We start from the raw sequence: 15,612 nt of genomic DNA, 5'->3' as shown, positions 1-15,612 counted from the left end.
TTTTTTGGTCTTTTTGAGACAGGGTCTCCCTGTAGCCCCAGCTGGCCTGGAACTTGCTATGTAGACCAGGCTGGCCTTGAACTTGAACTCACAGAGATCCACCTGCCTCTGCCACCTGAGTGCTGGGATTAAAGGCATGTGCCACCATGCCCGGCTTCATAGTCTAACTTTTAATGGGGATTTTGAATTGTAACACAGTGAGAAAAGTATACTATCATAATTGCACAACCAGATGAGTTTTTAAAAGAGAACACACTTATGCAACCACCCTCCAGATTGAGAAACAGAATTATTACCATCCCTTTCTCAGACACCATTCTCCTCTCTCAAAGGGAACCACTGCTATTTACACCAGCATGGATTCACTGTACTTAGTTCTGTAATTTATACACACAGAGTCCTATAATGCATCTTATCTGTCTTGATTTTTTTCACCTAACATTGTATCTGTGAGATTTATCCATTTTTTTGTTAAGATTCTAAAATATTTTTATTCTTTGGTTATTTTTGTTCTTTTTTAAAAAATTGTTTAATAACCACATACTTAGAAGAAGCATTTCATTACAACAGCATTGACATATTCAATAACAATTTTGCCACATGTGGTAGTGGATTGTTTTCAATTATATAGCTGTAAAGAATTCAGTATTTAACTGTAATACTCTTTTATATTTTATTTATTATTTTTTTATGTGTATGAGTGTATTGCCTGCATGTATGTGAATGCACCTGAGTCACGCAACACTGCGGAGGTCAGAAGAGGGCTTTGGATTCCCTTGAACTGGAGTTAAGGTTGGTTTGTAGCCACCATGTGGGTGCTGGGAATTGAACCCGGGTCCTCTACAAGAGCAGTCAATGCTCTCAACTGCTGAGCCATCTCTCCAGTCCCTCATTGTAATACTTTTTAAAACCACAACTTATTTGTCTAGATATTAGTGTCAATAGGCATTCAGGTAATTTATAGTGCTGAGTCCTTACAAAGTTCGCATTTACAACCATTATTGTGCATGTCTTGCTGCACGTGCTGAATCATATCTTTTGCAACATATATCTGGGAGTGGAATTACTGATTTATATTAGTTATGTGTATGTTCAGCTCTAGCAGGTGCTTATTTTATTTGCATATTTTGTAGGCATGCAAATTATTATCTTTTTTTTTTTTTGTCTTTTTGAAGCAGGGTCTTCCTGTAGCCCCAGCTGTCCTGGAACTCACTATGTAGACCAAGCTGGCCTTGAACTCACAGAGATCCTCCTGCCTCTGCCTCCCAAGTGCTGGGACTACCAGTGTGCACCACCACGCCCAGCACTTTTTTTTTTTTCTTTTTGAGGCAAGATCTTGCTATGTAGCTGGCCTGGAACTTCCTATGTTGTCTAACCAGGCCCCAAACTCACAGAGATCCACATTTCATTACACACAGACACAATATGAACTTTGATCATATTGTCCCCCGTTACCCTTTCTTGTCCCCTTTCCCTTCCCACTGAACCCCTTCTTCTCAATAAGTCCCCCTCCTATTTTCACGTCCTTTTTGTCTTTTTGTGGCCAAATGCATTTAATTAGGGTTAGTTCCAAGAGAAAGAGCAACTTACCAGTGGCTACACCACTGAGGAATGTGACTTCTCTCCTCCAGCAACCATTCACTGCCTATAGCTTCCCAGGGAGAGGCGGGGCCTTTCAAACCCACCCCCACTTTGTGATAGAAGGTTGATGGGCCTAAGCTTGAGCAGGTGTGCAGGTAGCCAGTGCTGCTGTGAGTTCATGGGACAACTTAGTTTCAGCACCCTCACTCGCTTGAGGCAGAAGCTCTCTGACTAAGGTTGAAAGTAGCACTAATCTATGGGTATAAACATAAATATCTAGAAGGCAGTTTGACATGTCCACATACCAAAACAATAGTTGTAGGTTTCCTGCTGGAGCCTATGAGGTCCCTAGCTATGGCTTTTTGACTGGGTTTATAGAACAAGGCATGAATTCCTTCCTGTGGAGTAGCCTCCGATCCAATCAAAGAGCAGTTGGTTACCCTCATATCAGTTGTACCACTACTGCACCATTGGGCACATCTTGACAGGTTGGTATTGTAGTTCACAGGGTTCATAGCTGAGTTAGACCACTGATGCCTAAGACTAGGTGTACCTGTTTTCACTGTCGGTTATGTGATAATGCTGGCAAAATTTCTTCCTACTCCTGCATATCCCCCTGTATTAATTAATTTTGCATTGCTGGGACTAAAATAACTGACAAATCAGCTCATGGGAGGAATGGTTTATTTTGGTTGATGTTTCAGTGTTTCAGACTATCATGGTGGGGAAGGCATGGCAGAGCAGCTCAGCTCACAGAGGTGGGAGTGTGTGGTAGAGGTTTTCATATCATAACTAGCAGAAGGCAAGAGAGGAACCAGGGGCCAGGCATAACCTTAACAAGTCTTCTCCCAGTCACCTACCTCCATCACCTAGGTGTTCCCTTTCAAAGGTTTCACAGCCTTCAAAAGAACACCACCAGCTGGGAAACAAGCCTTTGAAGCCAGAGCCTGTGGGAGTCATTCCTGATTCAGACCATAACTGTATTGTTCTATGGTGAGACTTCCTCATCACTCCATCAAAAGATTTCCTAGTTCTCTGTTCTTTGAATCTGGGCTTGGCAATGAAAATTGCTTTGGTCATTGGGACACTGGAAAATAGGATCCAAATAGAAGCTTGAAAGTGTTTATGCATTGGGGTTTGTGCTACCCTGTTGGTGGGAGTCATTCTGCCACCATTTGAGCAAGCCTACGCTCACCTCCTGGTGGATGAGGAATTACTTCTACAGAAGCCCCAAATGTCTTAGGCAAATCCAGGGATATAGAAATAATGCTCTTTTAGATTTTTCAATCTTAAGCCCACAGAACTTTCCAAAACACCCAGGGAGTTATAGAAATAATATGGTTTGAAGCCTTTGTTTTTGAGAGATGAATCAGATAGCACAGGTTTATGAATACAGATTGAAGCCTGGACTCAACTATGTCTGACAGTAAATGAACTGAGGTGCTAGACTTATTTATCCACCTTTTCCTCTGGTCCTCAAGAATATTCAAATGACATGCTCTTCAGTAGGGCAGAAAACACACAAAACTGAAATAAAAAGTACCTCAGAATATTGGTAAGAAGTTTATTACTATTCTTTGAAAACTTTGCAGGGACCCAGCTGAGAATGAAGGCAGGAGATGCTGTAGAAATGCACTACTTCTTGCAGCAGAGGCCCCCGTAGTGATATGTAGGCTCAGAGACCAACAGAATAGGTTACAAATATAGGAAGCAAGGGTCAAGTAAGGCTAATGGGTGAACCCTCAGAAAACTTTAGTGCTATTGACATGGCACCTTAGGAGTCAGCAGATGGGAAGCTAGGACAGGCTTATTTGAAAATGTAAATGAAAATATTCTAGGTCTTGATGTAACAGGGAGTGATAGGCCATAATCCAATTCTCATTCTTGGACATGTTTGTAGACCTGGGGTCTCTTGTACTAAGATAGGAGAGAGGTCCCCTGGAGTGCTAGCTCTGCTAGAAAATATGCATGGTAAATATTTCCTTACCCTTATTGAAAGGGAATTTTTTTGAGATAGGGTCTCCCTGTAGCTCCAGCTGGCCTGGAACTCTCTATGTAGACCAGGCTGACTTTGACCTCACAGAGATCTGCCTGCCTCTATCATCTGCCTGCATGTATCACCACACCCATCAAATTTTTAAGATTTATTTTTGTGTGTGTGTGTGTGTGTGTGTGTGTGTGTGTGTGTGTATACATGAATACAGGTACTGGCAGAGACCAGAAGAGTCAGATACTCCTGGAGCTGGAGTTACAGGTGGTTGTGAGCCACCTGATGTGGGTGCTGGGAACTGAACTTGGGTCCTCTGAAAGAGCAGTGCATGCTCTTAACCACTGAATCATCTCTCCAGCCCCTTCAAAGAGGATTTCAGGGATTTAACAAATGACTATATAGTATATAGAAAGAATGTAATTAGAACAGATATAGTTTGTATGACTTCCACATTAACTCTTTGATACCTAGAGTCAGGGCAATAACATTAGGAAAACAGAACTAGGGGACCTCTGCCTAATGCAATAGCAGTAATAGCAAGATTATTGGTGTTGCCATATTGGAATAATAGGCATTAGTGTGATCCTCAGAGATCTGAGTAACTCTGAGAGGATGTGTCCACCACATTTTCTTCGAACCCTCCCTGGTAGTCTACACAGAAGATAAATGTCTTAGAAAGTAAGAGTATATGGCTGACAATTTATTAATATGCTGACTTCATTTCAAGTACTATAACCAATTTGTTCTCTGTATTAGATTATCTATGATTCCCACTGGATATCACACATGTCTACTATATTAATAGCATCCTTTGGATTGTATATGAGTGTTTGATGTATATACCAAAGAGTGGACTATAAGCCAGTGACTACCCCAGAGCTCGGTGCTTGGTGAAGTTTTTGAGTCTGTTGATCTGAGGAATATAAAGCAATGCTTTGAAGAATTTTAAAAATGACAGAAAAAGCTGTACTCATTTTCTATTCCTTATTTCTAAGAAAGAAAAACACAACCCATAATTTTTGGTGACTTTGTAGACTTTGGAGATAATACAGACCTAATTTGAATGCACCCCTGTGGTCTCCTTACTGAGTAAACTGTAATGTTATGTTTCAAGTGGGTTGATAAAAGGATTGTGTGCTGGATAGCTTTAGTGTCAACTTGACATACTTGGGTTGAGGGAGGCTCAATTGGGGAATTTCCTCTATTGCACTGGCCTGTGGCCATGTCTGTGGGGCACCTTCTTGATTACTGAGTGATGTGGGAGGGCCCAGCCCACTGTGGGTGGTGCCACTCCTGGGCAGGTGGGCCTGTGTTGTATAAGAAAGCAGGCTGAGCAAGGGCCAGGGAGCAAGCCAGTAAGCAGAGTTCTTCCATGGCCTGTGCTTCAGCTCCTGCCTCCAGGTTCCTTCCCTGAATTCTTACCTTGGGCTCCCTGATGTACTGTGACCCAGGAGATGTAAGATAAACCGTTTCCTTCCCAAGTTGTTATTGGTCAGAGTATTTTGTCACAGCCATGGAGAAACAAACTAAGACAGAAATTGGTACCAGAGAGTGGGGTATTTCTGTGACAGACCTGACCTTGGTGTTTTTAGGAGGATTGTGGGAGCATTCAGAACTTTGGGCAGGAAAGCCACTGATTGCTTAAAGTTTGTTGCTGTGGAGCTTGGAACAATTATGCTGAAAGAATTGTGAACAATGGAGGCCTGGCTTGTGAAGCTTCAAAGAGAAGCAGAGACTATCAGGGTTGTCTGTGTGATATTTTGAATTGAGAATCTGTGGGTTCTGGTCATCTGGGGCTGAAAAATCAGCTATGATTTAGAAGAGACTAGAACTTGAAGTAAAACCTTTGTTTTCCTGGGACAATTGATGCTGGTTAGCTGGGGCTGAAAAATCAGCTGTAAGTAACAAGAGACCAGCATCACTGTGGTGAAGTCTTCTGGAATGTATTTCCTCAGGATCAGCACACAGGGGGCACCTGAGCCTCCATTTCTACCTGGAAGCAGGACTTGGTAATGTGTAAGAGTCTCCTGCATGGTTCTGGTGTTGAAAACGTGAAGAGGTCACAGAGAGCAGCTGAGGCTTGGCACTCTGAGAGGCCAGGAAAGGCCATAGGTGAAAGTACAGCTTCAGTTGCAGTGAAGACCCCGGGATTGAAGGGGTCATGGAGAGAATCTGAGGCTTTGTACCCCAAGAGGCAAGAAGAGGCCATTGGTGAAGGTGTAGCCTCAGTTTCAGTGAAGACCCCAACTTTTTGGAGATGCCAGGACCATGGGATGACCACCAAGGACATCAGTAGGTGTGGAATGGAGCTGACCTTTGTCTGTGAGACGAGCTGTGTGTGCTGTGGACAGCAGAGTCAGAGAAGTGGAGCTGCCAGGACCCTTTGGATCCCAGAAGATCGTGAGTGAATCCCAGATGTCCAGCCTTGAGCTGCTTTGCTGGACTTCAGTTTTGCTTAGGTGTGCCCGATTCTTCCCTTTGAAGTAAGACACTACTTGTTTTAGAGTTTACTGAAGCCCACAGTTAAGAGACTTTTAAAAGAGACTATGGACTTTTAAGTGTTTGGATTTTTTTAAGGACTGTGGGGCTTTTAAGGCTGTACTGTCTTATGTTGTGATATTAACCTCATATCTTGGGGACAAGAATTGGAAAGGTTGTGGTTTAATAGTGGTCTGTTTGTGTGTCAAGTTGACAAGGGGTCAATTGTGCTGGATAGCTTTAGTGTCAACTTGACACACTTGGGTTGAGGGAGCCTCAATTGGGGAATTGTCTCTATTGGACTGTCCTGTGGCCATGTCTATGGGGCATCTTCTTGATGAGGGATGTGGGGGAGCCCAGCCCACTGTGGGTGGTGCCACCCCTGGGCAGGTGGGCCTATGTTGCATAAGAAAGCAGGCTGAGCAGGGGCCAGGGAGCAAGCCAGTAAGCAGAGTTCCTCCATGGCCTGTGCTTTAGCTCCTGCCATCAGGTTCCTGCCCTGAGTTCCTACCTTTGGCTCCTTGATGAACTGTGACCCGGGAGATGTAAGATAAAATAAACCCTTTCCTTCCCAAGTTGGTATTGGTCAGAGTATTTCGTCACAGCAATGGAGAAACAAACTAAGACAGATTGTAAGTTAGTCTAGGTTAAAGTACAAGATATTATGGTATGTAAGTATTATTTTTTATTTTCATGTTCTTTTTCAGACAGTGTCTCACTGTAGCTCTGACTGGCCTGGAACTCACTATGTAAACCACTGGTCTCCAACTCTCAGAGATCCACCTACCTCTGCCTTCCAAGTGCTGGGATTAAAGGTATATGCCACCATGCCTGGCTGTATGTAGGTTTAATGATTCAGTATATCCAATGGTGATGAAATCAAGTAGGATGTGTGGTGCTATGCATAGTCTCTGGCAAGCCCCAGTAAGAGGGACCACAGTAAGACTGTTGTAAAGATCTATAGGATTTTGGGGTGGTGTTGTAGACCTTTAAGCATTTGATAGTTTCCTTCTGACAAACATATTTGCTTACTGGGCCATGATAGAGGTTCAAGACTTGACCATGACTGTGAATAGCTATGTAGCCTAAGCTGTTCAATGTGAACTTAGAGTTATCTGATCACCCAAGTCATAAAGTTGTGTGTGTGTGGTAGGGTTACTATCAATTTAAAGTGTTTGGCGAGGTTTCAGAAGTACCAAGGGAACAGTACGTTGCATGAGCAGGAGATTGGAACTGCCATGACTGTGCCTCTTGCTGCCTTGACCCCTCTCTCTGGATGTATTCCTGTGGAAGCTCATGGAATATTCATGGGAAATATTTGGTATTAATTGATAAAGTAAAATGGAGCTGGACTTGCATGTGTCTTCCTATGAGGTTGGCCCCATCTGGAAGTGGATTACTATTGCAGAGTCCCACTCAGTGTTGGCGGTCATGAAGTAAGAGAAAGCAGTTAGATAACAACCATCTTAGTGAGGTGGATCCCTTGGGCTGAGGGGAGGTATATCTACAGACATGAATCCATGTCACTAGTGGACAGACACTGCTTGTTTCTGTCAGGGACTTGATGGGATTTGTGACAGAAATGTGAAGAAATGAGACTGAATTCTCAAAATGAGAATCTAATGGGTGGATATTTGTCTCACATGTCAAGGTTCATTGAAAATCACTGCTCTGCTGCTGTGATAAACACCATGACCAAAAGCAACTCGGGGAGGAAAGGGTTCGTTTCATCTTGCACTTCCAGGTCATAAGCCATCGGTGAGGGAAGTCAGGGCAGGAGCTCAAGCAGTAGCAGAGGCAGGAACCACGGAGGAAAGCTGCTTACTGGCTTCTTCCTCAGCTCACTTGGCCACCTAGGAAATTCAGTCCAGGGTTACCTGCCTGTGGATGGTACGACCCTTGCCCATCAATAATCAATCAAGAAATGCCTAATAGACATACTCAAAGTCCAATCTGATTGAGGCAATCCCTACTTGAGATTCCCTCAGGTAACTCTGGGCTGTGTCTAGTTGACAGCTGAAGTTAACTAACAGAGCCACCTACTATGAAGAAGATTCAAGAGGGCAATGTGACCCTTTTTGTGATAGTGTTCAGCCTTTCTTTCCAACTTCTCCAGTGTTTGCTCAATGGGCTCACAAATAAAGTCAGCATAATGGTAGCAGCAGAGGTTATGCATGGGCTCAACAAAACAGATTTACCCTCCCCATTAACATAGCTCGTGTCACGGCTAGATCCCCAACCTGTTGATGTCAGAAGCCAGTCAAGGACCTGTTAAGACATTTTTAAGACAGACACCTGCTGGTGGGTTGATTATATCAGACCACTTACATCACGAAAAGCCCTGCATTTTGCTTTTACTTAGTAGACATTATTCCAGACATGGAGTTGCTTTTCCTGCCTGTAGAACTTTTGCCAGGCTCAGCATCTGTGGACTTAGCAAATGCCTTATTTGCCACATGGCATTCCACATGATATTGTTTCTGACCAAGGAACTAATGTTTACAATGACAAAGTGTGGTAATACTTTCATGCTTATAAGATTCACTGGTCTTATTTTGTACTGCATCTTATAGAAACATCTGTTTTTATAGAATGGTACCGTGGCTTAGTGTGGGTAAGTGTGCCCATAGAAGAGCAAAGCTTCTGTGGGTGAAGAGCTGTATAAATGCATTATATGACTTTAACCAAAGGCCAATCTATGACGCATGCTCTCCCACAGCTAGAAGGCCCTTGTACTAGAGCTAAGACAGGGCAGGGAGGGATGGCTTCTTACATTTTTTCCAATAGTCGTTTTCCTGCATAGAGGACTTTTGAACATTTGCTTAACATGCCTGCAGCTTTGGATTCTGTTGCTTTAGTGACCTTCTTTTTCTAGTGAAAAGAGTTTATTTTGGTGAATACCACAGTAAATGGAAGTTTATCAGTTTTCCTCATGTCATTGAACCAAGAGTTAAAGGAGGGCAGTTGCTATACTGTCAAAAGTGGCCATTTCTGTAGTAGGTTTGCTGCTTTAAAATGGGGTCAAGGGACAGGAGAGATGGCTCAGAGGTTAAGGACACTGACTTATTGCAGAGGACCTGGGTTTAGTTCCCAGCACCCATGTGGCAGCTAACAACTGTCTGTAACTCCAGTTCCAGGAGATCTGAAGCTCTCTTCTGGCCTCCATGGGCATGGCATACATGTGTACACTTAGACACTTGCAGGCAAAAATACTCATACACTTAAAAATAAATTTAAAAATCATAATAGGGTCAAGAAAGCATATATGTGGAATTCAGGGAACACTCTGGAAATACTGGCCCTTATTTTCATGCTGGTAAAAACATTCAACAGAAGACGTTAATATTTCTAAAAGGTAGGGGTGCTAAGGATTTGGATCCCAACACTAGTACTAAAGTTGGGGCTATTGTATGAGATCAAGAATGCTAACCAGGGGCTGGAGAGATGGCTCAGCAGTTAAGAACACTGGTTGTTCTTGCAGAAGACTTGGGTTCGAATCCTAGAACCCACATGGCAGCTAACAACTGTCCGTAACTCCAGTCCCAGGGGAACTGACAGCCTCTTCTGACCTCTGTGGGCATTGCACAACACGCGTGCACTTACCTACATGCAGGCAATACATACACATAAAATAAAAATGATAAATAAAATAAAAAAATGCTAGCCAAATGGCAAAGCAGCGGAGGACAAAGGGAATGTGGAATGAGTTACAACCATCAACTCCAATCTTGGGATCAGTTGTAGAATGATAACTGAAACTTAATACTGTCTGATGTATATGTGTATATGCCCTCATTCATCTATATTAAACAGTTGACAATTTCCCTTACTCCTTCTATAATTTTCTTCAAGGTATATTCTTGGTGATTATATTAACCCTATTTGTTCTATAATGGAATGTCTGGAGCAATTAACTTATAGAAAGGAAAGGTTTGTTTTGATTCATGTTTCTGGAGTTTCCAGTGCCTGCCTGGGTAGCCCCATTGTTCTGGGCATCTGGTCAAGGCATCAGTACATGGCATGAGTGCATGGTGAGGCAAAGCATTTACATCATGAGCCAGAAAACAGAGAGCAAGAGAACAATATAGTTCCCGTCAAGACACACCCCTAGTGACCTAAGGATCTGCGAACAGATCCTAGCTCCCAGTAGAGCTGCAGTGGACACCACACTTTTAAGGCAAGGATGTTCTGGAGACATTCAACATCCAAACCACAGCAGTGACTCAGAATGCAAGCTTTAGATTCATGACTTGCTACTGAAACTGGTTGTGACTGAACTAGGTGCTGGTTTCAGTAGTGATGCGGTGGGGAGGGCAACTGCTTTATTGCTTTATATGAAGAATGATTGTGTCATGTTAGGCAGAAAGCAGGCTGCTGTTGTTTTTAATGTTTGAAAGTTAAATATAAAAGGATGGGCATGGGTCTTGACTAAATTCATGATTCTGTTAATAGATGATATACTAGATCCTTTATTGGTTTGTGATGTCCCTTATCATGTGTCAACACCCTCCCCCACCCCCATCCTAGTTTGTTTCTCCATTGCTGTGACAAAACACTCTGACCAATACCAACTTGGGGAGGAAAGGGTTTATTCGGCTTACATCTCCCAGGACACAGTTCATCAGGGAGCCCAAGGTAGGAACTCAGGGCAGGAACCTGGAGGCAGGAGCTGGAGCACAGACCACAGAGGACTGCTGCTTACTGGCTTGCTCCCCTGGTCCCCGCTCAGCCTGTTTTGTTATGCAACACAGGCTCACCTGCCCAGGGGTGGCACCACCCACAGTGAGCTGGGCTATCCCACATCACTCAACAATCAAGAAGATGCCTCACAGACATGGCCACAGGCCAGTCCTATGTAGGCAATTCCCCAATTGAGGCTTCCTGAGCCCAGGTGTGTCAAGTTGACACTAAAGCTATCCAGCACCCCCTGCCCCATGCATGCATGCACGTACACATACAAAACACATACACATGTACATGCATGCATACACATTTAATCTCATATATCTCAGGATTTGAACTTGCTAGAAAGACCTTGCACTTCTGATTCTTCTGTCTCCACCTCTCCAACACCAGACCAGAACCACAGGCATGCACCACCATGCCTAGTTTTGGGGCTCGAACCCAGGGTTTTGTCCATGTTAGGCAAGCACCATACCAACAAAGCTACATCCCAGCCTCAATGTTATATTGTATAGAAATCAGCTTTCCCCTACAATATTACTGAAGGGATTATTTTGTTTTATTAACACCAAAATGACAGTTCTGTTATTGTGACAAGTATTGAAAATAATGTGATTTACTGGTTAGATTTTGTGTGTGTGTGTGTGTGTGTGTGTGTATGTATGTGTGTGTTGAGAAAAGAGAACAGGTAAGGGATAGGGAGTTGGTTAGCTTCAAACGAAGGCTCAGAGAACTTCATTTTTCTAAAGTTCATTATCATAGACTCTGACCTGAACTTCAGGGTCCTGATTGGTCATTTCTGGCACACCTGTGGCCTCTCCTTTGAGGGGAGGGTGATGAGTTGGTGACTAGCTGGAGCACAGAAGGGGAATGGGAGAACTGAGAGCACGGATGGGGGAAGAGAGGGACTCATGAGGCCCAGGGGAGAGGCAGCAGGATTCTAAATAGAAGCACTGCCTCACTCCAGATTTCAGCTGCAATCCTTCATTTTTGGCTTTACATGCTTTTTTTTTTTTTTCCTGTGTCTGTTTCATGGCAGCTGGGTCCCCCACAGCCTTTGGCTGCTAAAAACACTGCCTAGAGTTATGTAGTAAGTAATAGCAGACCCAGAGGAAACCTCCAGGGGCAGATGCATAAACCTGAGGGAACCCAGCTCAAAGGTGAGAGTCCTTCAGTAAATACTAGAAAGGAGAGCCCAGGTCCTCGGGAAGAGGTCAAACCTTTCTAGGGTGTATAAATTCTACAGAAAATTCTGGAAAACAGAATGATCCTCTGGAAAGGGTGGGTTTATGAAAACACTTATTCTGTAAGAGGCAGATAGTAGAGCTGAAGAAAAAGCAGGGAGGGAAATCCCATGGGACAAGTGGCAGGAAACAGTATCAGGGAAGGTGGCCCTAGGGAACCTCCCTGAGGTGTCTCAGAGGGTCGATGTCCTACTTAGCTTTCTGTTGCTGTGATAAAGCATTGCCCAAAACCAAGTGTGGGAGGAAAGGACGTATTTAACTTATACCTGCACGTCACAGTCCATCAAAAAGGAAAGTCAGGGCGGAGGTGGGAGATGAGGCAGAGACCCTGGAGGAATGCTGTTTACCAGCTTGTTCCTCTGGTACGAGTGGTACAGGCTTCATTTCTTTCCTTTTTTCTTTTTCTTTCTTTTTTTTTGTCTTTTTGAGACAGGGTTTCCCTGTAGTCACGGCTAGCCTGGAAGTTGCTACATAGATCAGGCTGGTCTTGATCTCACAGAGCTCTTCCTGTCTCTGCCTCCTGAGTGCTGAGATTAAAGATGCGCACCCCCCCCCCCCCCCCCCCCGCGCCCCCCCCCCCCCCCAGCTCTCAGCTTCATTTCTTATACAGCTTAAGCCTATCTGCCCAGGGATGGCACCACTCACAGTGGGCTTTCTGCATCAAGCAGCAATCAAGAAAATGCCCCACATGGGGCTCAAAAGATGGCTCAGGAATTAAGAGCACTGCCTGCTCTTGCAGAAGATCTGGGTTTGATTCCCAGCACCCACATGTCAGCTAACAATCATCTATAACTCCAGTTCCAGAGTTATATCCTCTTCTGACCTCTGTGGGCATTGCACAACACAGGGTACACTTACATAAATGCAGGCAATACACTCATACACATAAAAATAAAAATAATTAATAAAATATTTTTAAAAAGAAAATGCCCCACAGACATGCCCACATGCCAATCTGATGGTGGTAGTTCCTTAATTGAGGTTCCCTCTTCCCATGAATGTCTAGTTTGTGTCAAGTTGACAAAGCCCAACCAGCACAGTAGAGGTTTGCGATTGTATCAACGTGTCTCCACCACCACTATTTCTGCCATTTTTTTTTGGAGAATAAGTATAATCCAAGTACTATGCTAAATACTTTGTGTATGATCTTGTTTAGTACTTTCACAGTCTGGAGGGATTAAGGGAATCATTCAGTCAGAAAAGGAGGACAAAGTTCCAAATGAGGACAGGACTGGGACTCAAATCTGTCTCTGACTCAGCAGTCCATGCTTCCAAACACTGTTGTATACAATTAGTGGCTTTCCTTTCCTGATTCAACCTTCACTCCCAAGGTCTTGCTTTCTATCCTAAAGTCCAGACCAAGATCATCTTGTGAATACCACTTGTTAACTCATGACAGGGGTAGGGACAGGGGGAGTTGTCCCTCCTTGGCCTCCTGTGGTAATCCTAGTGTGTTTCACTTATTCGGTGTATTCAGTTACAAAAAGGAAAGGAAATAAAGGACAAGAAGGAAGGAAAGAAGAAAGGAATACACACAGACACACAGACACACTGACACACACAGACACACAGACACACACAGACACAAAGACACACAGATACACACACAGACACACAGATACACACAAACACACACAGACACATACAGACACACACAGACACACACATACACACATACACACAGACATACACAGACACAGAGACACACACAGACACACACAGACATACACGCAGACACACAGACACACACAGATACACACATACAGACAGACACACACAGACACACACAGACACACACAGACACACACACAGACACACACACAGACACACACAGACACACAGACTCACACAGACACCCAGACACACAGACACAGACACACACACACACAGATACCCAGACACACAGACACACACACACAGACACACACACACAGACACACAGACACACAGACTCACACACAGACACACAGACACACAGACACATACACAGACACACACACAGACACAGACACACACACACACATAGACACACACAGACACACAGACACACACACAGACACACAGACAGACACAGACACACAGACAGACACACACGCACACAAAGACACACACAGACACACACAGACACACAGACACACACAGCCATACACAGACACACAGACACACACAGACACACATACCGACACACACACAGACACACACACACACACGCACACACACACACACACACAGGCCTTCACTTTCTCTTGGCCTCTGCAGTACTTGAAGGCTTACCCATTTTTGTCCATCTTTCCCCTATCCCCCCATGCCTGACAGTAAGGAGGCTACATGATGACAGTAGTGTTTGAAATAATAATGGTTAGACAGTGTCAGGATTAGAAGAAATCAAGAGACCCAAGACATGAATTTGACTCTAGCATAGTTACCTCCTATGTCTGCAGACTCAGCCCTCTGTTTCCTTGTGTGTATCAGACATGCCAAGATCCATTTGGTCACAGTGAAAACAAATGAGGAGACTGTTGTGGACACTCTTTTAAAACAGTGATAAGCCAGATCCGCACCTGCTGCACACCTGCAATCCCAGTCCACTGGAGATGGAGGCAAGAAGACCTTGAGTTGAGGATAGCCTAGGCTACATAGCAAGACCCTGTCTCAAGCCAAAAAAGAAGGAAATGAAACCCTTAAAGAATAAAAACAAGCACTGCTATGGTTATAGAGTTTTGTTGGTGAGGTTAAGATGATGTTTATTGTAAACCAAGTTTATCCTCTGTCTGGTTTAGCTCCCTCTCTTACTAGCCCAATCTCACTTCAGGATCTTCAAATGCCTCCTAGATAGCTCTGCATAAACTGCACACTATATTCTAGAAAAAATTGTTTGAACACACCTCAATATTTGTTTTTTTTTTACTCAAGCCTTGTCTACATAGCACATGATAATTAAAAGTACCGGACTTTTGGAACTAACCTTATTGGATGTTTAACCGTCATAGTTAGAGGCCTGTACTAATGTGGTCAGAGGGACTTAAAGAAGTTTTTGCCCCTTGCCCTCCAGGCTGACTAAGTTCCAGGAGACTATGGAACATCTCTCAAAATGTCCTGTAACTGTGGTGAGTAACCTGTCCTCTTGTTCAGGGAGGCCATGGAGACCCCATGAGATGGACTTGAACCAGTGTCCAGTCTACAAAGAGGAGGGTCTAATCAGAGGAAACATCTCATTCATGCTTCCAAGTGAAGCCAGACATGGTTGAGCAGGACCTTTGACTTATCTTCACATAGATGGAACTGGTAAAAGAAAGGATCCAGGAGCTCCTCCCAAGCCCATGTGACCCCTGAGATCCTCAGATGACTTTAAGTATAAAAATAAATTAATTTACTTGGGCCAACTGTATGGTCTTAAACACCCAAAAGGAAAGTATAACAAAAGAGTAAATTCATCTGTATATTTCTTTAAGAGTTCAAGGGATTACACTTCCCAGACATTAGGCTTAAGTCTATATAAAAAGTTATTTAGACAATTATTTCTCATTGATGATTTTGTTCCTAACTAGGAAGTGCTGCTCAGATGTAAGACTTCAAGTCTTGGTCTCCAATACTGTAGTGCCCACCTGTACCTAAGGAGACAACCAAGCTATTGTT

The sequence above is a fragment of the Nannospalax galili genome, unplaced genomic scaffold, assembly GCF_000622305.1.
Source record: "Nannospalax galili isolate Female #2095 unplaced genomic scaffold, S.galili_v1.0 scaffold368, whole genome shotgun sequence".
NCBI classification, from domain to species: Eukaryota; Metazoa; Chordata; class Mammalia; order Rodentia; family Spalacidae; genus Nannospalax; species Nannospalax galili.
Note: the sequence above shows the minus strand (reverse complement) of the source record.